This window comes from Acromyrmex echinatior, chromosome 9 (genome assembly GCF_024713525.1).
Source record: "Acromyrmex echinatior isolate Ae372 chromosome 9, ASM2471352v2, whole genome shotgun sequence".
Taxonomy (NCBI): domain Eukaryota; kingdom Metazoa; phylum Arthropoda; class Insecta; order Hymenoptera; family Formicidae; genus Acromyrmex; species Acromyrmex echinatior.
Window position 1 is genome coordinate 11,719,492 of NC_141860.1, and position 22,259 is coordinate 11,741,750.

The 22,259-nt window shown below is 42.4% G+C and overlaps 1 long non-coding RNA gene across 2 annotated transcripts; it reads right to left on the reverse strand.

Annotated features, from left to right (window-relative positions):
* Nucleotides 1-14: 14 nt before the first annotated feature.
* On the reverse strand, nt 15-21,989 carry LOC147908624 (uncharacterized). 2 transcript variants are annotated; one of them, XR_015546095.1, is made up of 4 exons: nt 20,626-21,989; nt 13,662-14,579; nt 13,116-13,277; nt 3,673-4,225 (listed from the first exon to the last, which is right to left on the reverse strand). It is a non-coding gene; the product is annotated as an uncharacterized LOC147908624 (long non-coding RNA). The 2 variants fall into 2 exon arrangements; XR_015546094.1 differs by lacking the exons at nt 13,116-13,277; nt 13,662-14,579; nt 20,626-21,989 and adding exons at nt 15-2,348; nt 6,325-9,935 and having other exon boundaries at nt 4,177-4,225.
* Between the last annotated feature and the right edge of the window lie 270 nt (nt 21,990-22,259).

The following is a 22,259-nucleotide window of genomic DNA, read 5'->3' on the forward strand; positions in this document are numbered from 1 at the left end:
TCTTCTTCTTCTTCTTTTCCTTTCTTCCCTTCAGCGAGCATCAAATACGCACTGTCAACGGAAAACACCTCTCCGACGCACACGAAAAAATCACAGACGATGGAGCCCTCACTCTCTCACATACACACACATACACAACACAGTGGCGACGCTCGCGTGTATACTTATTTGTGCCCACGCGCACTTTGGATCACGGTCCCGAAATAGTGTGACAGTCCACAACGGCGGAGCTCCGATTCTTCTCTATCTTTCTCTCTCTCTCTTCTGTCCTCTCTCCGACCGGCTGGCGACCAAGTGTGCGTTTCTCCGCCGGTGATATTTCCGACTTCCAACGAGCGACGGCGAGGAACGGTCCGCCTTCTCCTCCGGATAAGTTTTTTTGGCCGTGTAAACGAGTTCGGGTCCAACAGCAGTGCCGGCTGACCTTGAACTCTCATTTACTTCTCGTTCTCTTCTCTCGTAGCTCGACACTTTTCAGCTCACGTGTCCTCGATCAGATCGTCAACGGACATCTCGTGGTATCCTCGCGGGCAATCTGTACGACAGCCGTGTACGCGAGGCACTGTCGGCATCGCGGACACCAGTGGACGTCGTCGTCCGACGACGTTTTATAAGACGCACCACGCGGCACGCACGTACGCGTGTACGCACGCATGCACACAATACCGTCACCGTCACCGGCGAAGCTTTACCACCGACGAACGAGCGCGCTGCTACTGATAGATGGTCGTACACGCTTCTTATTCGTCACATATATGACAGAAAGAGAGAGGAGAAAGAAGAGACCAGGCGTGAAGGGAGAGGGAGGGGAGGGGAAAGGCGATGCGGTGAGAAGAGAGGTGGGGGATGGGGACGAGAGAGGGTGAGCACGAAACGAATCGGTCGGCGCACGCACGACACCCGGCCTTTACTTTCCTCGGCCGTCGCGTATCGAGGGCGACGCGGTGCCTTAACCTCGCGACCCGGCGGGCGTGTACGTTTGTGTGTGTGTGTGTGTATAAGTGTACGATATACGTATGCACTTTACGAGAGATGGTGTATATAGTATATCCCGGCGCGACGTCGCGTCGCGAAAAAAAATCCCTCTTCAGGAGGTGCTCGCCGCGATTCTCGCCAGCTGTTGACGCAGCGACAATAAGTAGCGCGACGACAACGACAACGACGTAGTCGTCGAGCGGCAGAAGGAGTCCGATTTCGATGATGCCCGCGGCTGCGGAGAGACGCGATAACGTCGTTCCCGGTGACCCGGCGCCCGTGCCGTCGCCAATGCCGGCACCACCGCGTCGGCGGCACCACGTAGCGACGATGACGACGACGACGACGACGACCGTCGCTGCCACCACCACCACCGCCGCCGCGGCGACACTCTAACAACCTCAGACTCGTGACCGTCGCTCCGTCGATCACTCCCCGTCATCCGTGCGCGCGTATCACCGAGTGACATTTTCCGCTCGCATCGTCCGTCTTTCTTCTCCCTTCTTCTTCTTCTATCTCTTCGTTTCCACGGGTCGCTGTGCTCTTTCACCGTGACACGACGCCGCGACGACGGTTCCCGACATCCATCATCGCCGCTGCTCCACCGTCACTGTCCCCTGCTCCTCGCTCGATGCACCACTTCCGTCCAACCGTCCAACCGTGAGGACACGCACTGTCACATTCTTGAAATCGCTGGCTCCCGCGGGATACAGCGCGGGCAACACTCGCGGTTTAAAGTACGAGAGAGCGAGCGCGAACGACGAAGGGGAGGAAAGGGGGTGAGGGGAGGGAAGGGGAGGAAGGAAAGAAAGACCCTCCAGAGAGAAGGGGGGCGGTTGGAGAAACCGGCGCACACGACGAGACGGGATCTGGACGTGTAAAGTGTAAACTCGATGGAGAGGGCGAGAGAGGTCGTATGTATGGCGCCACAGAGAGAACGGCGCTTCTCCGATGATCAGCGATGTTACCGAGTTTGGCTCCTTTCCACAATTTGACTTTTCGTCCACCGTCCTCTTGCTCCTTCTTTTTCGATCGCTCGCGCGACGAATCGTTTCAACGTTGGCGAACGGGACGAACTGTTGCACACGACCGACCGCGGCGCACGCAATCGTTCCGGACTCCGGCTCGGCTAAGCTCGGCAACGCGACTGGCAGGCACGCACGAGGTTCTCCGTCATGAACGCGCGCACCGATCTCCACCGCCACCGGCCGTCGTCGCCCCTCTTCCACACGTCTCTACTCCGCTACTCGACCGATCCTTCCCCTTCTCCGCGTCTCACCGCTTCGACGGCTCGGCTCGTCCCGGCACCGTCCGTTCCGTCCGTCCTGTCCTATCCTCTCCCGACGGCGCGCCGATACACCGACCGTAGCGTACTAAACACACAAGAGCGAAAGAGAGACCGTCAAACATGGCGTCTGCGGTAGCGCTACTAGCGCTACGGTCACCCGAGTAGCGGCGCTGAGGACTCTGGCGTCTCTCTCGCTCGCTTCGGCGCGACGGCGCGACGGCGCCTCGCGGAATCGAGGCACGTAGGCCACGCGAATCTCGGCGAAGCCGAAGCGCCGCCGCCAACCTCTTTCCACTTAAATTCGAATTGGAACTTTTACGGCGTTATGCAAATACATGAATCACCTCGCGCGAATCACGTCTGGATTTGAAATTGTCTTCAAATATGCTAAATAATTTTACGGCTCTATTTATTTACATAGTTTTGCGTAAACTAAATGTAGCCGCTTAGGAATTACGTCGCGATTTATTTACGTGTTTACGTTTCAACGAAAACAGTCGAAGCTTTTCTACACGTAAGAGGGCGAGCAGAATTAGGCGATCGTGGGTAAACGGGGAAGGAAAGAACGAAGTTTTAAAAATTTTTGCTGAAGTTCTAAAAATTTAGGTAGATACAGATTCGAAGATAATTTTATTAGACCATCAAAATAGTTACGTAGGAATCTTAAGGGGATCCTAAAGTCGTATATTTTTATTGATCGAATACGATTGTTTACATTACAGATTTTTTTTAACTGCCTACACACTAAGATTAAAAAATTCTTTTCCACAATTAAAGCATAAACGATAGTGTACTTAAAATCGATTGACTTTATACCGAAAAAAAGTTGGAAATTTATAGTTTCGTTACTCTGGCATCGACTCGTAATAATATTTGCTTTATATACAAGTGTTATAAAGCACTTGTAAAAACAGACTTGATTTCTACTAGATATCACGTAAACAAATGTTGAGTTCTTAGAATTAGGTTTGGATAATATAAAAGATTAGTTACTTAGAAAATTTAGAAACTTTGTATGCGTGCAACATTAATATATAAAAATGTGTCAATGACATGTAAATCGTATGTATGGAAGTCCTGTTGAGTCAATAAAACAGACGACTTCGAGATCTCCTTGATGTTGAAAAATGTTGCAAAAAATTGTGATATTGTACCAACCAATTTGAACGTCCTATATAATTATTTCGGTAGTCCAAAATGATTATGTAGAACTCTCAAATTGGTAGACGGATAATACTTGAGTGAAAAATACTTCCGTCCTTTCCGTGTACGAGGCGACGTAAAGCGAAAATGTAAGGCCACTGGTCGCCGTCGTCGCCGAAGAGTAGACTGACGCCGGCGTCTCCGCGCAACGTCGGCGTCTTGTCAGCGCCAGTCGCCGCGCTGCGTTCCACCTCCGGGGTCAACATTCCAGGACGAATTTTAGTCACGATATCGCACGCGAAGGAGATGCCCCACTCACCGGCGAACACAAAGAAACACCGCGCTATATCGAATGACAAAGGAAACGACTGGGAGACGCCGCGGCGCGGCGCGTCGCGACGCGCCGGCTACGAATTTTTGGAGAACGCGCGTCGTTGCGCGCTGTTTTTCAAGCTGCCATGCGACGCAAAGCATCTCTCGCAACGTAAAAGTAATCGCGGAAACGAAATATATAAATAATAGCGGAAGTTTCCCGTCTTCCGAAGTAATAAAAGTGACAGTTATACTTTTCTTTTATGTCCATTTTTACCAATGTAGATTAACTTTAAAATAAAATCGGTTTAACTTACTTGATACAGTTTAACTTACTTTTAATATCTTTTTCTAGTTTTAGGATTTAGCAAAAGATAGAGAATAAATTATGTTGAAGTTATAACTATTAGAAGGAAAAAAGAATTTTTTTTATAATAAATGACAACTTACGTACTTACCAAATTTTGTAGATCACATTGACCGCGTTCATTAATATAGAAGCTTAATCTGCAACACAAATTTATTATATATTTCGTTTTATTACCCATGTATTTACTATCATTCATTTGCTACAACAATGACACAACTTTGAAAACAAAGTTTTCAGAAAATAAATCTGAATGTTTTGAAACATAAAAATTTTGAAATATTAATCTTAAAATACAATTCTGACATAATAACTAGAGGAATAAAAGTATATTCTTTTAAAATATCTTTTTCTCTTTTTTCTTTCTTTCCATTTTTTTCTGCAATCAACTACATAATATTAATTTGAGAATGTCGTTGTTGTAACAAATAATTACTTTTCACTGCCAACGAAACCTGTTTAAGACTTAACTTTCGGAAGTAAAAGACTTACGTCTGCAATCGAAGTGGATCAAGATGGACCTGGGAAAAATTTTGGCCGCAAAGATAGATGGAAAGATCGCACTATATTTTTATCGTTACATCGGTATCGTTGTCTAATCAGTCACTTAATAGCGCGTGTATATACAAATCTTGCAATTTATGTACGTTACCAAGAGAAAAATATCGCGACATATTTAATTGGGATTGCTGTGCCAACCAATACGAGAACGAGGCCGAATAGTTGCAGGTCGAAATGCTAAAAAAGGATCGCGAATGGCATACCATTCGGTTCACGTAGAACCGAAAGGATCGTCGCTCATAAATTTTCTAATTTTAGAAACTCGCTTCGCACGATCCCGTGAACGTAATTTTGTAATAGGTCGCGTATAGCCTTCGTCTCGGCGACGGTTTTATGGTTACGGGAGCCTGTAATTTCGTTTTTCTAATGATCAAAACGCCCCCGTCGTAACGTAGCGTGACACGTCGGGCTCCTTCTCGAAGTGTCATTATGTTTCTTCCGATATTTCGATGTCCATATTTCGAAGCTGCCCGGTAGCGACGTTTAGAGAAATGAGATTGTGTCAAACCTGTATTAAAATTGGAATTCTTGAGCGAACATAAAGTGTTCCTGCCAAACATATATGTATATATATATATATATATATATATATATATATATATATATATATATATATATATACGACCGATTGAAGGTCTGCAATTCAACGGAAGTCACACGATTTATAAATCACATAATAAAAGTAAAAGTAACGAAGCCATTTATGGCGTTCCAATTTGATATGTCGGCTACCTTAAAAACATGAGATTAGATATTCTCGTCGCCATAATTTGCACTTTACACGAGATCTCGCGAGTCACAAAAAATTAACTAGAAACTATGATTCGATAAATTTCCTTAAAACGTTGGTAATGAATGCGACAGAAGATAGATAGCATGAAATGGTTCGTAGAACAGATTATTTCAGATAAACAAACAAATAATAATGCGGCATTTTGTGGGATTGATAAATTAAAAATTAGAGGACATATGTATGAAAGGAAAGTGTGTATATAGAATAAAGTATAGTGTATAAAGAATAAAAATATAAACAGATATAAAAAGAAAATATATCGTTCACTTGCTATAACAATGACATAATTAAAAATTCATTATTTTAATTGCTTTCAGAAAAAGAATGGTAACATAAAGAAAAAAAGCGTAAAGAACAGTTTAAAAGAACATTTTGCCACATTAAATTGCGTTTCAAAATTAATTTTAATACTTATATTATAGAATATTGAAATTAATTAATACTCAGAATATTGAAATCAATTAATACTTAGAATATTGAAATTAATTTTCTGAACAATTTTGTTTCTCGAGTTATATCGTTGTAACAACACGATAATATATGTACATATGTATGTACGTATAATCATATATTTTCTTTTTACCTTTAATCGACTAGGACGGAACGAATCGTGGCGAGCAGTGACAGAAATCACATTTGCCAGACTCCGACGTGAACCTGTCGCTGCTAACCCTCTCTATCTCTCTTTCGCAACGAGTCGCGACGTGGGTCTAGACACGTTATTTCACCCGTCGGAGTCTGCTCCAAAATGATATAGAATTTAGGAAGTTATTTAGTTATGTATGTCTGGCGTCCTGCGTGTGTTGGCTAGTAATCAGACGCCTGGCCTCCTCACGAACGCAATCTCTCTCTCCTTCTCTGTCTTTCATCTCTTTCCGTCTTTACCTTCCTCTTCCTTCGTACCACATCTCTTGTGCTCTCGTTCCTCGCCCGGAGAGTAAATTCCCCTCGCTCTCCCTTCCGGCTGGTAAAGCTCTTTTAGTAAACTCTTCAGGGCCGTCTGCGTTTCTCGGTGCCTGGATGTCTCGGCCCAATTAAATGTCGATCAAGGCGGCCCTTATAGCCCAAGGTATACGGATGTTGGGAACAAAAAGTATTCGTTTAGCTCGAACGATAAGAAAGAAACAGGGAACAAGAGAGGAGAAGGAGAAAGAGGACGACAGGGTGAAGAGTGTTCATATATCCATAACGAGATGCACGAATTATTCCGACTCGAGAATACAAGGCGTCTCTTCAGTAATTCTGTATTTACTCTGGCAAATAGATTTTGCGGAAATAAGGAAAATAAATGAAGACCTTCTTCTAGCAGATGTCGTAATTTTGAATGATCATCTTGTGCACGCGCATTGTACATTTCAAAAGTTTGATTTTTATAAAGTAAAAGTAGATTTTTAATTAATTGCAGCATCGAAATTTGCGTACGAAAGATCAAGTGTCATGACTTTTCAAGAACATGAATATTTGTATATCATTTAATATGCGCAAATTAATTTAACTTAGGATATACTCGTTGTCGTTATAATTACAATATTATCCAACGGTACGATCATGCGAGCCACTGCAAGATTTAAGCCTGGACGCAAAGCAGCGGACCTAGGATCGCGCGAAATCGTACTTTTATTTCGTTCTATTTCCAAACGCGAAAATTACTTGCATGCTCGCCACTCCGCGGGACATGGCGCCATTCTTGACATATCGCACCGATGGCACCGCCGGATGGACGACCGTTGTGCTATGCATCAGACGAAACGTTGATGTAATATGTCTCGTCGAAATATTTCACTTGAATGAAAGAATTAGCTTTCGAAATGTAAATCTGCGAAATGTAAAACTCCTAAATAACCGTATTATTATTAAGCTTGAGATATTATTTCGATATTTGAACAAACATCAGATAGTTTTATGACTATTTAATCAACTGCGTTCAGAAAAACGCAGTTGATTTATACATTTAGATCCGGTGAAGAACTAAAGGCAAGACCAATGATATTAAAGAATTTTACAATAATTAACATTGTGTGTATAATCATCATATTATATAAAAATTGGATTATATAAAAAATTGAAAAAATTCTAGTATATCTACTTGTCAAAACTTTAATAACGAATTTTTACCATCTTACCGGATTGTATTTTATTTATTTTTTACAAATGTAAATTTACCAGAAATTACAATGAAAGTATTGACAGTGTCTTTAAAGATTACTCTCTGTGTTCTCAAAGAATTAATTATAATTGTTTAAATATGTCTACCGATTGAATATTATTAACGTAAAGTTGCGTAGAATGTTCTTAAAATGTACGTCGCCACACATGAATCGCTTGGAGACGTCGGCGTATAAGCACCGGCGCCTGTTAAAACAATGCAGCATGATAGGAATGTCCGGCTCGCGTAAATAGAATAAGACAAGAACCGTCCTCTCCTCCCGAAAGGTTGCCATGTCACCTTTCGTTTCGACGAAGTTCTCGCTCGCAATGCTCGTGTACTTGTCGTTGCACGGCTGCGTCGAAGAGGATTATTAATGAACGTCCGGTAAACTGCCTTCCGTCAATTATCGTTGGTAAACGACGTGCTTTTCCACTTCGCGCAAGATTAACACACGCGCACACTCGTTACTCGTTAACCGCCCGAGTGCGACTAGACACTTGAAATTCTGCGTATCGCGTCGGTTAATCGCGACATGCATTAATTGCGCCTCGCGAACTTGAAAAAAATAACGACGCGCTAGATAGGATAAACATTTGCGACGAGTAGCCGTGAAGCTCACGCCGCGACATCTCAGGTCGCCGTAATGAATAGCTAATTTGAATTTACGCGACGTCGAGACTAATAGAAAGATCACGCGAAAAGTGAGAAAAACGCGTCAAGTGAATTCTCCTAGAGACTTTCCGAGAATACTCGGCGCCGCCGCTCGCGCCGAGAGACAGAGGAGTATGATTGACGACGCGCTGACGTTGTCACGCCGCTCGCAACGAGGGAGCGGCCTCTCTTGCATGGAAAAACATTTTTAGTCGTCGCATTTTTGCGCCTTAATGATTACGAATACGAGTATGAAAGGCGAGTACAGAGCGAGAAGTATAGAAGCTTCCCACAGGAATTGGAAGTAACTCGTTATTTGTAACGCCGTTACTGTTACAGACACTGGAACGGCATTCTTTTTTTTTATAACTGTAACGATAATATTGTTACATTTTTTTGGTAACAATATTGAATTTTACAATTATTCTATTATAAACATCAATAATATTGTCCAAAATATATATAACTGTCTAGAGGTCACTTTACTTTTAATTTCTTTGCTATTGTAATGTACATATGTGATCTACAATATAATGTTTTAATTTCAATGGAAAGAAGAACGAGTGACGATTTCACCGTTATCTTTCATTCGTTGTCTTTGCGTTTCGTGCTTCTTTGCTGTCAGGATGACCTGACGTTTTTTACGTTAATTTTACTTGACCGAATGCGGCGTAATTTTTTTGGCCCGGCATGTCGGACTCAAGTGTTTAACTCTACTCCGTGGAGGCGCCGATGTCAACGCTCCAAATTCCGCGGGAGAGCGATCGTCGTCGTTCTTCGAAGCGGCGACAAGATGAGCGGACCTGCTCACGATTCCGCTATAATTCATCTTCCGCGAAGCGCGAAGACGTTTCGGGCTATTCTTGGGGCCGGCGCGGAATCTTTTTCAGTAACCTCCCCGATGGACCGACGTGTTGGAACGTATGTCGGGGATGACCAATCATTCGAGGCTTCTAGCTGTTTATCATTGTGCGTCGCGCGAACGAGTGTTTCTGTTAGTGTGTTTGATGAAATAAAAATTTCTAATTAAGCTCTATATATATATATATATACAAACTCTACTTGCTCGAAATTTTTACGTTAAAAAAATATATTCATTCAAAAATTTTCAAAAACTTTCATTCATAAAAATATTATGATTATTTTACGAGTACATACACACACACACACACACACATATATATTCATTTAAACATTCAAACAAAATATAAAAAAGAAAACTCCATTAAAAAACCTAACCTAACCATTGTCCCTTAACTATGATCAACACTTTGATAATTCTAAGTGATTAGATAATAATACATTGTTAAATCTTGTTTTTATAAAATCTGTAATCTTTAGTTGGATGTGGAAAAAAATACAAGTGTGATAATGATGGTTCTATTATCGCGTATGTTATTGTTTTTATATTTCTTCATAAATGTACATTTTCTTGAACATAATTTTAATTAAGAAATTGAATGCAACAAGAAAGTATGAATCCTATTAAAAAAAAAACTTATAAAACCTGAATGTTATTCCTCTGTCAAAATTTATTGTTTTTACAGATTTGAAATTATTCTACGCTTGCAAATTATAGATAAAGGATGCAAATAAAGGATGAATCAAAAATATTCATAATCATATTCACAAAAATATTCATTCAAATCGAATGAAACTTTTTAAATTCTTTGGAATCAAATTTCATTTTAAAGATCGAAAATTGAGTCAATTTCGAAGAATACTCAATTTTCAATCTCTGGGAATAAGATTTCACTCTTCAGAGTTCACTTTAAAAGTTCACTTTAAAAGTTTTAGAAAGTGTTTATTCATTTCTCGATAAATATCAAAAAAGTAGCTTTCATTCAATTTGTATTTATATTTATTATTCATTCATTATCCGAAAACGGACGAGGAACATCACGGAAAGTTTAGATAGACGTTTACAACTTAATAACAAATTATTTTATATTTACAGAAATGCTTAAATGGGCGAGATAAACGGTTTTTATAAAATATAAAAACATATTATTCCGTATAAAGAAAACGCGCGTGGCTCTAATCGATTAAAGTTATAATTCAGCATTCTTGCGCGAGTGGTAATCAGTCTTATCAGCAGTATCGAATAGCTCATTTGCGTTATATTTGCAAGTGAGAAACAAAAAAGAAGGAATGAATGCCCATTGTAATTGACGGCAGATTTACAAAGGAGAACAAAAAGCAGTCGACCAAGACGGCGCCCCATTGTTCACGCTCGCTGCTAACAACGTTTTGTGCACCTGTCAGTCAGACAGCACATGAACTCTCTCTCTCTCTCTCTCTCTTTCCTTCCCTTCCCTCGCCCCTCTCTCTCTTCTGCTCTTTTTGCCGGTTATGGAAATTCGGCTGGCATTAACGACGTCCGTTTGCAAATGGAAAAACCCGGTCGGCCGGCATGGCACCTCCGGGCGACGCGACGCATTGCACGCTCGACGGACTCGGGTACGTAATCGTCTGCATCGCTGGCGCCGTGTTCCTACTTAACTCCTCATTGGATTTAAATATATTCGATCAACTGGTCGCGCATACGATTAACGATTGTTCCATAAAAACGAGGGACACAGGCGTGTACACGGGCGTGGAAACCCACTGGTACCGGCTCGCCTCCGTCTGTCCGTATCGCCGAGATATTTCTGCCGGTGGTTGCCACGAGGAAATACGTGTTTAAATCGCTGCGATGATATGTAACTCGAGTTAATCCGCGTCTCGCGGAATAGAAGGACAGAAATACGACATGAAAATGTATACAATAACAATTAAGTGCATATATAAAATGATCTATAAACGATATCCTTAATTGCTTTTACCGAGAACGAGCTTTACCTTGTTAATCTTTTTACGTACGATATTTTTTTATATCTTCTCAAAACATTGAAACTTTTCCCGTGTCTTAGTTATAACGAGTAACAAATAATGCTTTATTTTTAATGGTTATCGGGATTCTTTTTTATCGTCGTATGCGAGTACGCAACAATCTCTCCATAATCGGACGGATACACGGTGCTCGATCATGCACCTCTTTTTTTTTCGTGCCGGGATACGAGGCTGCCCCCCCCCCCCCACCGGAAGTCTTCGTTTCGACGCGACGCGAAAACCGCCTGACGGAACACCTGCGTCGACGTTGTCTCGGCGGGCGCGAGAACGTGCTGCCAGTAAAAGCGACGGGCGACGGGCGACGGGCGACGGGCGCGAGGCGGGTAAAGGAGGAGAGGTATGACGGGACAGGTGCGGCCTGCAACTTCCTGGATGATATCGGCCGGGTCCGGACGCGCGTGCGACCGGCGCTAACGCTTACGTTAGTGCTGGCGCCACTTGGATCCGCGCCGTAGGCGCCTGTCCGTCCCGGCTGCTTCCCTCCGTTCCCCGCTGCCGTTCCCCACGTTTCTCTCTCTATCTCCCCCTTCCGCTCTTCTCTTCTTCGGTGCTCCAACCCAACGTCGCGTCAGCATCCGTACCTCTTTGGTCCCCGCTGTAACCCGTACGCGAATGAACTCGGACTCGTTTCGCTCGCCATCGCCGCCGCCGCCGCCGCCGTTCTCGGCCGAAGCGTATATCGCGTGAAACCGCCGCCCGGCGAAAACGATGCTACCTTTATTCGCGCACCGGCACCAGAGCCGCCTGAAAGATGCACGTAATAGAGGAAGAGAGAAAGGAAGAAAAGTAGAAGGAGAAGATGATACCGTGCATCACGTTGAGGCGCGCGCATACGAAATTATACCGCGGCGAATCTAATCTTCCAACCGTTGCCTCCATCGGCGATTTTCATGCCGACGATGCACGGCGCATCGCTAAGCACGTCGTGCCGATAGTGTTTAAACGAAGACGGAAAAAAAAATGTGACCGATGAGAAAAAGAGATAAAATATCTACGAGCAAGAAGATAATGAAGAACCAAGACCGATATTCATAGTCCGTTTTTATTTTAAGACCGTCTTAGGTTTTAAGATGCTAATACAGCTCTCTGATTGATTCATAACATCTTAAGATTGTACTTAAGACTATCTTAAATATAAGACTACCGGCCTCCGGCATCCATTGATTTATGATATCTTAAAATTGTACTTAAAACAGTCTTAAATGTATGAATCAACTACCTGTCCAATTTTCGGAACTGAGAACGAAAAAAGGACCAAGTTCGAACGTTGAACCTAGGAGAGTTTCGGAAGCCTTCAAGACGTATAAATTTGCACATGCCAAGTCTAAATACAGCAGTCATCGCAGCATAGATAATAGGGAGAAAATTGATTCTTCCGAGGCGGCGATATTTACAAATCGCGTTGCGGCATTGCTATATTTACACCTGCCACTCATGGCATTCGCCAATTAACGGAAAGTATGCAGGTAATGATTACATCGCTCTGCCTTCGAGACGCATTCCGCAATCGCAAACTGACGCAACCGCGCGCGATACCAAACGGATTTGAAATCCGACATTGTTGAGGCAATGTTAATTTATTCGGCGGTTCTTATGTAAGTAAGGTAGAGAGATGCGAATGATGCGATCTTCCCGGTATAATTATCTTCTCCCAAATACAATATACAGGTACATTTATCTCTCTACGTACAAGCTTTCCTCGTTTTAACGTCCACGTTTCTTCTTCAGTCAAACAGTCTTATAATCCTCTACGTTCATTCATAGCGTTGCCTTTTTTTAAAATATATCTCATAAATTCATTCTTTTGGATTTTAGAGAGAGAGAGAGAGAGAGAGAGAGAGAGAGAGAGAGAGAGGATAGAAAAGTGCACAAATTTTATTTTCTGTCGTACCCTCCTTTAACGATACAATATCTTCGCTCCAGAAAATTTGTCCCTTGATATTTTCGTAAACTCACATCGCCAAACTCACACGTTATCTCTTACCTGTTACAGACTTTCCGCTATTGGCTGAAATACTGCGCACGTGCTACGCCGGCGTACAAAACGCCGCCAATTACGAGATCTCCAAGGGAAGATCCCGCGTAAAACGTGTCGCTGAATTTTATGCGTGTTCTTTATCCCATCGCTTTAACGAGGCACACGTATCTGAAACACATATGTCGATACGTTTCCCACGTTGAATCGGAAATCACGTGAAAGCATTACGAGTTGTACAGAAATAAACTCTTAGCGCATAATTCATGACTAGAGTACAGCTCTAATAAGAAACAAATAATTTTTTTTTTTTTACAATTCATTCCCGACAAATTAATTTATTCTATGCATATTCGATTGTTCATATTTTCCAATAAAATCCATGAAACTGTAATCTCCGCGTCGGTACTAAAAAGTGCAACTTAATATCTGTCTATAAATAAATCTGAATAAAAAGATGGAAAAAGAGAAATTCCCACTACAAGGTTTTGAATTTAGGTTTCGACTGACCGACTCGTAATGACCATTTATAAATCGTCGTAAAAGTGACAAAACCTTATTTTTGGATTTAAAGCGCGTGGTCCCGATGGATGAAAAACTCCCTACGTATTTCATACGGTGGGCCCAAGACAGACGATAAGGAAGACGATAGCAGAATCTCGCGCGATCGGCAACACGCCAGTAGCAGACTCGACTCTCCGATCGTCGAGCGTCGACTGGTCGCGGTGCCGGCCGGCAGTCGCACAATATGTATAGCAGGTACACCAGGGCGCGCCATGCAATACGCGGACGACTGGAGCCAGAACTACCGCCACGATCTCTCTGCTCGCCACCCCTGCCTGCGGGCCTGTCGACCGTCGTCGTCTATTCGCCTAAGGGCGGCCAGCGCGGAGTGGCGCGACGCGGCTTGGCGCGGCGCGAATCCGCGGCGACACGGCGAGCGGAGCGGCGGCGCGTCAGTAACGTGGCGACGCGGCTCCTGACGCCATTCGGGATACACCTCCCCCCCTCCCTCCTTCCCCCCCTGATGCCGATGTACACACGTACGAACGGCAACGGCGAGGACGACGACGAAGACGATGTTACCGTCGCCTTTGTACGTGCGACGTACGTGCGCGCGACGATCGGAGAGTCGTGGCGTCCGACACGAGCGGGGGTAGTTTCTGGCGCGCTTGCATGACCAACGAGAACGTCGGAGGCCGCTGGTACACACCAGGGTGCTTGACCGAGTCAAGCCAAACGACCGACAACGATTCTCGTATATACATAGTTCTGGCGACTCTTCTTGCTCCCACGGCGGATAAACAATGTCATTTGCAGCGCCGACGGCGACTGCGACGATGAAGATGAGGACGATGTCGCGCCGAAGAGTCGGAAGACCATCGGCTACTTACCGTGATCAGCCAGAAACTTGTGGAATTGGATATACACCGTATTCTCGCAATCTGCATCCAATTATGTAATACGCGGTGTCTACAACATACAAGAGTTAGTAAGCTTTAAGCTGTTTGAAATTGGCCAATCGCAGTCAAATATGAGAAATAAGAGCATTCGAACTTGAGATTTTAAACAAAAGAAAGGCCAGTGTTCATAATCGGTTCTTATATTTGAGACTATCTTAAAATGCAATCTTAAAATGTCATAAACCGTTAAACGATAAATGAAAACACGGGCAATTAAGAGCTTAAATTCGCAGTAATTGGAGCGATTATATCAACATATATTTCTCAGTACTACATATGTATAACAAATACCGAACGTACTGAGAAATATATGTTGATATAATCGTTCCAATTATTGCGAATTTAGGCTCTTAATTGCCCGTGTTTTCATTCATTGTTTAATTTTTATTTCAAGAGCCCAACTTTAATTATTCTTTGTCATAAACCAATTAGAGCCGCATTTAAGTCGCAAAACTTAGTCTCAGAAAGCAACTGGTATCTATATGAAAAGGAAAATTTTGTTGAAGCATCTAAAAATTTAGATAAATAATTTTGTAGGATACTGATTGTCAGAATATTAAAATTTTTTGTAGCATGCTTGAGATTCCTACGTAAGTGTTTTGATGGTCCAACAAAATTATTTCAAATCTGTATCTTAAATTTTTAGATATTTTATCAAAATCATTCTTTTTAGTAGATAATGCGTTCGTGACAATCAACGTTCGTGATTATATTTTTTAACGAACAGTTCTTTATCAAACAGTGTTACATGAAAAGTACAGATATTCGACAAGAATTATTACAATAATAATTATATAATCGACTATAATTGAATTTCTTAAATGTTTAAGGCTTACCTATAGATATCGCGATAATTACAAATCGCGCATTCAGAAATTATTGTTTCTGAAAAATCGTATGCATGACATTTCAGCTCTTTGTTTTTATCTAATGAAGATTAATTTCGTACCACACATTTTATATTTTCGAATTGAGAAGACAGTTGTTTTATGATCTATTCAATATTTTTGCTGTCAGAGTACGAGGCGCCGGTTCTTTCTCTTCCTGACGTCTACGAGTCGCGATGCGATTCGATTCCGGTGACATTTGAGATGATTCCCGATTCGAAACCGAGGTACTTTACGACGTGCGAATTAAACGGGCGTTTGTGACGCGTGAGCGCGATTTCCTGCGTCTTAATAGCGGGAAGCGAGTAAACATCGGTACCATTCTCGTTTTCGTCGCGTTGCTTACCCGCGAAGCTGAGCTCTATTTCCGTCCAGTATACGCACTCAAGCCTCTTCACTCTCTTCGCGGATCGCAAGAAAGGAACGCGGATAACGAAGAGCACGTTTCTCTCTGTCAGAAATAATACCAATTTTTAAGACGATATTCTTTTTCACGAATTAAAATCCAATATAATTAAATAGAAAGACATATACTTTTTGTAGTAAAGGGCACGTTTTTCTTAAAAGATTTTCTTTAAAGATTTTTACGAAGTTTGTAATATTATCAAAGTGTTTGATTAATATTAAAATATTAGTAGCTGATTAGTCATTTATTCCTAGCATTAAAAGCAACGATTGATTTTAATTTCGGTTTGCGCGCTGTAACCGGAAATTTCCGATCACACGTACATTCGGAAGCCGCGTCGGCGGCGCCCCCGGCATCGCCGCTAACGACGGCCGTCTTTCCGCTCGGGACGCCAGTGTTCGGGACAACAAGTTAGAAAAACGGAATGACGCCGTAGTGTGTCAGGATATCAATTCTTTCGTAATGACACGGGTGCAGCCAGTCGGTCGGACGTCCGTTCCAGTCGAGAAGGGGGAGGAGGGGGGGGGGTGAGGACGGAGCGCGACGGTGATGATTCGGTCCGTCCGGCACCAGCTCCGTTCTCCGTCCCGTTGTTTATCAAGCTCCCCTTCGCATAACAAGCATCAAAACACTTGGCGCCCCACGCTGGAGCCGTCGTAGTCCTTTCCCTGTCCCGCCTCCGCTATGCGGGTGCCAGCCGCTTCTACTACTTTCCGCGGATGTTGCCGGGGGTAGGCGTTCTGGCATGGGTTAAAACGGCGGGTGTACTCCCAGGGCGGGAAGGGATGTCTCTCTTTCTATCTACACGAGGCGCCGTCTATACCGACCTCGAAAAAAAAAATGAGTTATCGTGCTGTATGTAGGAACGTTGGTGCCGATTGCGATCACCGGGATTTTCCCCCTGCTTTCCGCGCTGTAAACTACGCGGGATCAACGGGAAATTATAGGATTGCCATTTGAAGGAAATTATAAGCGGCGCTATAGATTTGCTTCTTGTGCGGAGAAGATATATTCGCGCTATGTGCTATTAATAATATGAATATTTTTTTATCTGACAATTTAAAGGAAAAATTTCCCCAGACTATCTAAAGTTTCACTAATTTTTTTCAAAAATTATTTTAAATCGTCAGAGAATATAACATTTTCAAAAGTAATCGTGTTGTACTTAGATTAAATCTTCTCTTTTAATATAATACAATAATAAGAAATTTTTTCGCGATAAATTATTTCGCGGATTTAAAGATTCTCGTTAACATTAGATTATTTTTATAAAGATGCTTATTAGCGTCAAAAATTATGAAATTGTTTGTCAATTTATAATAACAAGTGGTATTTACTACTCCAATTCTGCTCACGATTGCATTTCAAAATCGAAAAAGACTTCGGGGCGCAGAATAAAAAATGTACATAAATTCATATAGAAATATTTAAGCAATAAGACTTAACTGCTTGACCAAATATAGGATTTCTCTTATTTAATTAGATAAAGCTTTCTCCTGATTTATTAATAAATCTAATTCGTTGTACCCAATGTAATAAGACCAAAGTGTGCGAAAAACTTGAAGAAAAACAATCCCTCTTAATTTACAACCAACTATACTCGGACAGATAGTATCAGCCTCCTCCTTCAATTATCCTCGTATAGGGCGCGATAGGCACTGTCGACACTTCTAAGAATCGGGGATTTCAGATGACAATACCGAATAGGGATGGACCCTAAGTGCATCGTGAAAGATAAACAGAAACAGAGGGGGCTGAGAATAAAGGACAAGACGAGGCAAGGCGAGGCGAGGCGAGGCGTCCGGTCTTGGCGGCGTCCGACGAGCAACGCTCGTCTCACCCCCGTGCGTCGTGGTGGTGCCAGAAGAAGTATTCTTGCATTGGCCGTCGTCGTCGCCGTCGCCGTCGCCGTCGTCGTCGACATCATCTTCGTCGTCGTCGCCGTCGGCCGGCCTGATGGCGGCAACGACGACGTCAGCGACGCCGCTCCACGCTTGGCGTCGAGGTTAGCGCCGGCCGGTCGCTCGAATCGGCGCCTGACTGTCTCTTTCTCTCTGTCCCTCTCCCTCTCCTTTTCTCTTTCTCTCTTTTGTTTGTCTGCAGCCGGGAGAGAGCAGCCGTCGTTTCGTCGTCGTCGTCGTCGTCGTCGTCGTCGACGTCGTCGTTCGTTCGACGGCGACGACGTGGCTCTGCCAGCCGGCTGTCGCCATCCGCGCGGTCTCCCCTTCCTCCCTGTTCAACCCATCGCTCGCATTTTGGTTTCTGTACCCGCCTGCTCGATCTATTTCGTGGCATGGATGCGTTTAGGTAATGAAACGAAGCCGTTCGCGAAAAATCGCTTTCAGGTTTAACGCCGTTGAAGCCGCGTTATGTCAGTTATGAGTGATCCAACACTCGGGGTTAAACGGAGAGTACAGACTCTTGCGTAACGCATAACGCATGAGACATAATAAATTGAATCAACCAGAGTTCTTTATTTCATGGAAGGAAATAAAGGATTTTGATTGGTTCATTTTCTTATGCATTATGTGTTATGTGTTATGCTATGCTCCTTGTCTTAGCCGGGGTATCGTCGTTAGCGAGCGTTGAAATTACCGCCCGTGCGGTCTCTGTCTCTGCCTCTGCCTCTGTCTCTAGCAACCATTCATTTATCGTACCACCACCATTTGTGTTAATTAATTTTGTGTTAAGCATGACGATTCGCATTACTGTGATTAGCGAGTAAATCTATTTGATCGCGATAACATTTTTCAAAGTTTAAAAAGTATTGACGCATTAAAGATTGACGCATATATTGTCGTTTTTCGGATCCTTCTGATCGCTTTTCAAAACTTTTTGACATGCTTGAATGCTTTTTCGAAACGAAGGAGAACCGTTTCGTTATTTTCATCGTCGTGAGTTTTGCAAATAATCTTGGAAAATGTTTGATCGCAATACGCTTCATTTCAATGAATTTTGGTACGCAGAAGTTTAAACGAGATCAATATATTTTTGAAATCGCTTTCGATTTATCAAACTTCACGGAGAAAAATGGATAGTCTTACAAGTCTAGTAAAGATGTCCTAGCTATTTTTGCCAAACGTATGACAAATTTTACTTGCCTGAAAGTAAGAAATGCCGGAGATATATAAGATCAAAAGTATATTACAATTATAGTGAAACCATTTAAATGATTATTACTTTGCAGTATAAAGTAAATCATATTATTCTCAAAACTGCAAACCCTCAAGACTTTACACACTTCTTGCCGCGCAATAAAGTCAATTTTGTTAAGGTAAAAAATACTCGTTGATAAAGTAAATTAAAATGTATGGTAATTAATAGACTAAGAAATAGTAACAAATTGCAGCATAAAATGTACTCTACAAAATGTAAAAAGTACCTTACAATGTGACCGCACGACGATCGCTCTTTTACCAGAAAAATGAAGTAAATTTTAAATAAATGGACGCGTATCTCCCAATATGGACCTGTCAATTCCACAAAATTTACTAAAATTCCAATGCATAAACTTTATATTTTTCTCCGTGTTCGATGATTCGTTCGAGGATTAAGTGGCTTTAGAAATTGTTTTAAACGTGTTTCTATTCTCTCTCTCTCTCTGTTGAGAGGAAATCGATCGTAATACACCGCGTCGTCGGGGCCCGCGGGGAAATTCCTGGGCCCCATCGCCATAACAAACAAGGCATCAATCCGGTGGTAACTGATGCTGCAGCGCGCGCCGCAAAATTATCGTTCGCGTAATTAGATCACGATTCTGCGGCGCGTAGCCGAAACCAAATGCGAATCGTTTCATAGCTGAGGGCCAGCCGGATAATGGGACTTGGCCGAGCCAACGTGATTCGTGAGCCGGCGAAAGGATCGTCCCGATTGCCGTCCGTCGATCATCTCCCATCATCACGAAGGTATCGGCCCTCCGAAACTATCGGGGCTATGTTTTATGAAAGAGGCTTTGGTACCCGGCCCCGGCGCCGCTGCTGGCGACGAGTATACACGTCTTCCTCTCTGATTTCTCCCTTTCTTACTTTTCTCTTTTTCTCTTCATCGCCTCCCTCAGTGCCAGCCCGACATGGCGTCCCTTAACCCAAACCATTATCTGTGTACCGTACGATTATAGGGCAACGGGACCGACAAATAGTCGCAGGCTAATCCATAGGCGCCAGCAAAAAGGGACGCGTTCTCTTCGAGGATATTTTTAATTTCTGCTGATAAGGGTGAACCAAAAATATTAGGTGTTGGAATTAATTCGTAGCGTTTTTTAATGAAAGAATGTTATTTATTTCACATGAGCATTAAAAAATACATTAATGAAAGTACTTCCCATCACTTGTAAAACGCTACGAATTAATTCCAACACCTAATATTATCTTCCAGAAACGTAAGGCTCAATTGAAAAAAGAGATGACGATTTTTTAATTCATTGATCAATTGAATTAAAAACTCTCGCCTAAGATTATAATCGAAATAATTGGAAAGTTTCTAAGGAAACTTTGAAATTTGATGAAAGTGAAAAGGAAAGTTTCAGTACAGCTCTAACGTAGTTTTAATTCTAGTTGTAGTCCAGTGGCAACAAAAAAGTGGCATAAAAAAATAAACCTAATCAGAAAATATTAAGAGAATCGAGAAAATATTTTTGTATATCATAAGCTATATATCAGATATATATATATATGTTCTTGTTATTCTTTGTATTGTCCTTTGTATTTGAAAAAGTATTGTACGTCCGGAATAAAATCGTATATTCAATAATGAAAATGTTTCACCATCGAATGAAGATTTTTTCCTAGACGTCTCCGCCTCCTTCCGAGAATGTGACCTTTGACGCCCATGTGAAGCACCCCTGGCGGAGATCTTCGCCTTGTGGAGCCGGCACATACGATTCTTCGCTACGCAAACAAACCCACGTAAACTCGTGCATCGTTAACAATCCGCCTCTTCTACGTTTCAGCCCTCGTTGTTTGCAATGTGCTACCAAGATCGTTGTCGGCGTCCCTATGTTTGGATTATCGTCAGATCCAGAGTCACTGAAACATTTGAGTCTAGAAGTTTGCTACATCCCATACAATATAAATACTTTATCCAAGAGATATCCTGAGAATATATATATATATATAACATACTTTCTCCAAGAGATATTCAAAGGATATAGAGATGTCTTCAGGACATCCTTTAAAAATCTGTTTTGCGTAGGATCCTCTACTATAATAAAAATGCAGAAAAATATCTAAAACTACATAAAGAGATATGCTTATTTTCTTTATTATCGAGCATCTTGACACAATTTAACTGTTTCTGCTGAAATTCTCTTGGAATTCTCTGAGGACTGAGGAGTGTTTTTGCATGCTTGATATTTTCAAAACGTGCTTTATTTTCAATTTCTATAGTCAAAGATATTATTAATAACTCGACGATGTTTCGCGAAGAGGAGATCGAATGCAAATCGATCGAAGAGTATCGCCTCCTCGAATACCACGTTTACCTTCGAGAAAACCTGTGTTATCTGTTAAGACACTTGGAGAGCTCCTCAGATAATACGGCACTCGCGACGATCAACAATTTCCCCTGCAGCAGGTGCAATGCAAACAGGTGATGCAACGCCCACGCTCCGGAGACCGCCGATAAGGCAGCTCGCACAATCTCCTCTCCTTTTACCTGGCTGTCTCTCGAGTTACCTCAGGCCGATCTCGTTCCGCACGCGGAATTGGATGCATTTAGTACTACAGTCGCTCACTAAGACCCAGTTCCACAATTCATGGTTCCACAACTCTTAAACGAGATTCAATTTGTTTTTCATCTATTCTAGAATTGGAAAAAGACAATGAATAAGTTAGAACCTCGATTAAGAGTTAACTGTGAGTTATGGAACTGGGCCTAAGCGGCTAAGTAGCAATTTAATGTGATTGGCTGGATCTAAAGAACCAATTACATTAGCCGCTCAGTAAGCGATTGTAGTACTGCAGAATAAATTCATTGAACAACACGATAAGACTATCCTTTTTGTATACCCCAGGATTGAACATTCTTGCATGATTTATATTTTTTCTTTTTCTTTTCACATTGAAAAGAAGCAGACAAAAGATAAAAATGAAAGCTGCTGAGTTCTGAGATATGAAAAAAGAACGGGATGTTCAGTTTAGGCTTAAACTTTCATATAACCTTTACAAACTTTATTCTATCTTCCTTCAGTATAATGAATAATAAAGAAAATAGAATAAGAAAAAATGAAGCTTACAGTGCGCGAGCGCTCAAATCGAACGCGAACATTCTTATGGCGCTGTCGCGGTACCGTTCACTCTCGTCGCGCCAGCAATCTCCAGGCAGATCCGACGAGGAAGCGTTACGTTACGTAACGACAAGAGAACCTCGTTGATAATGAAAACGACTCGAGTTCATTGAT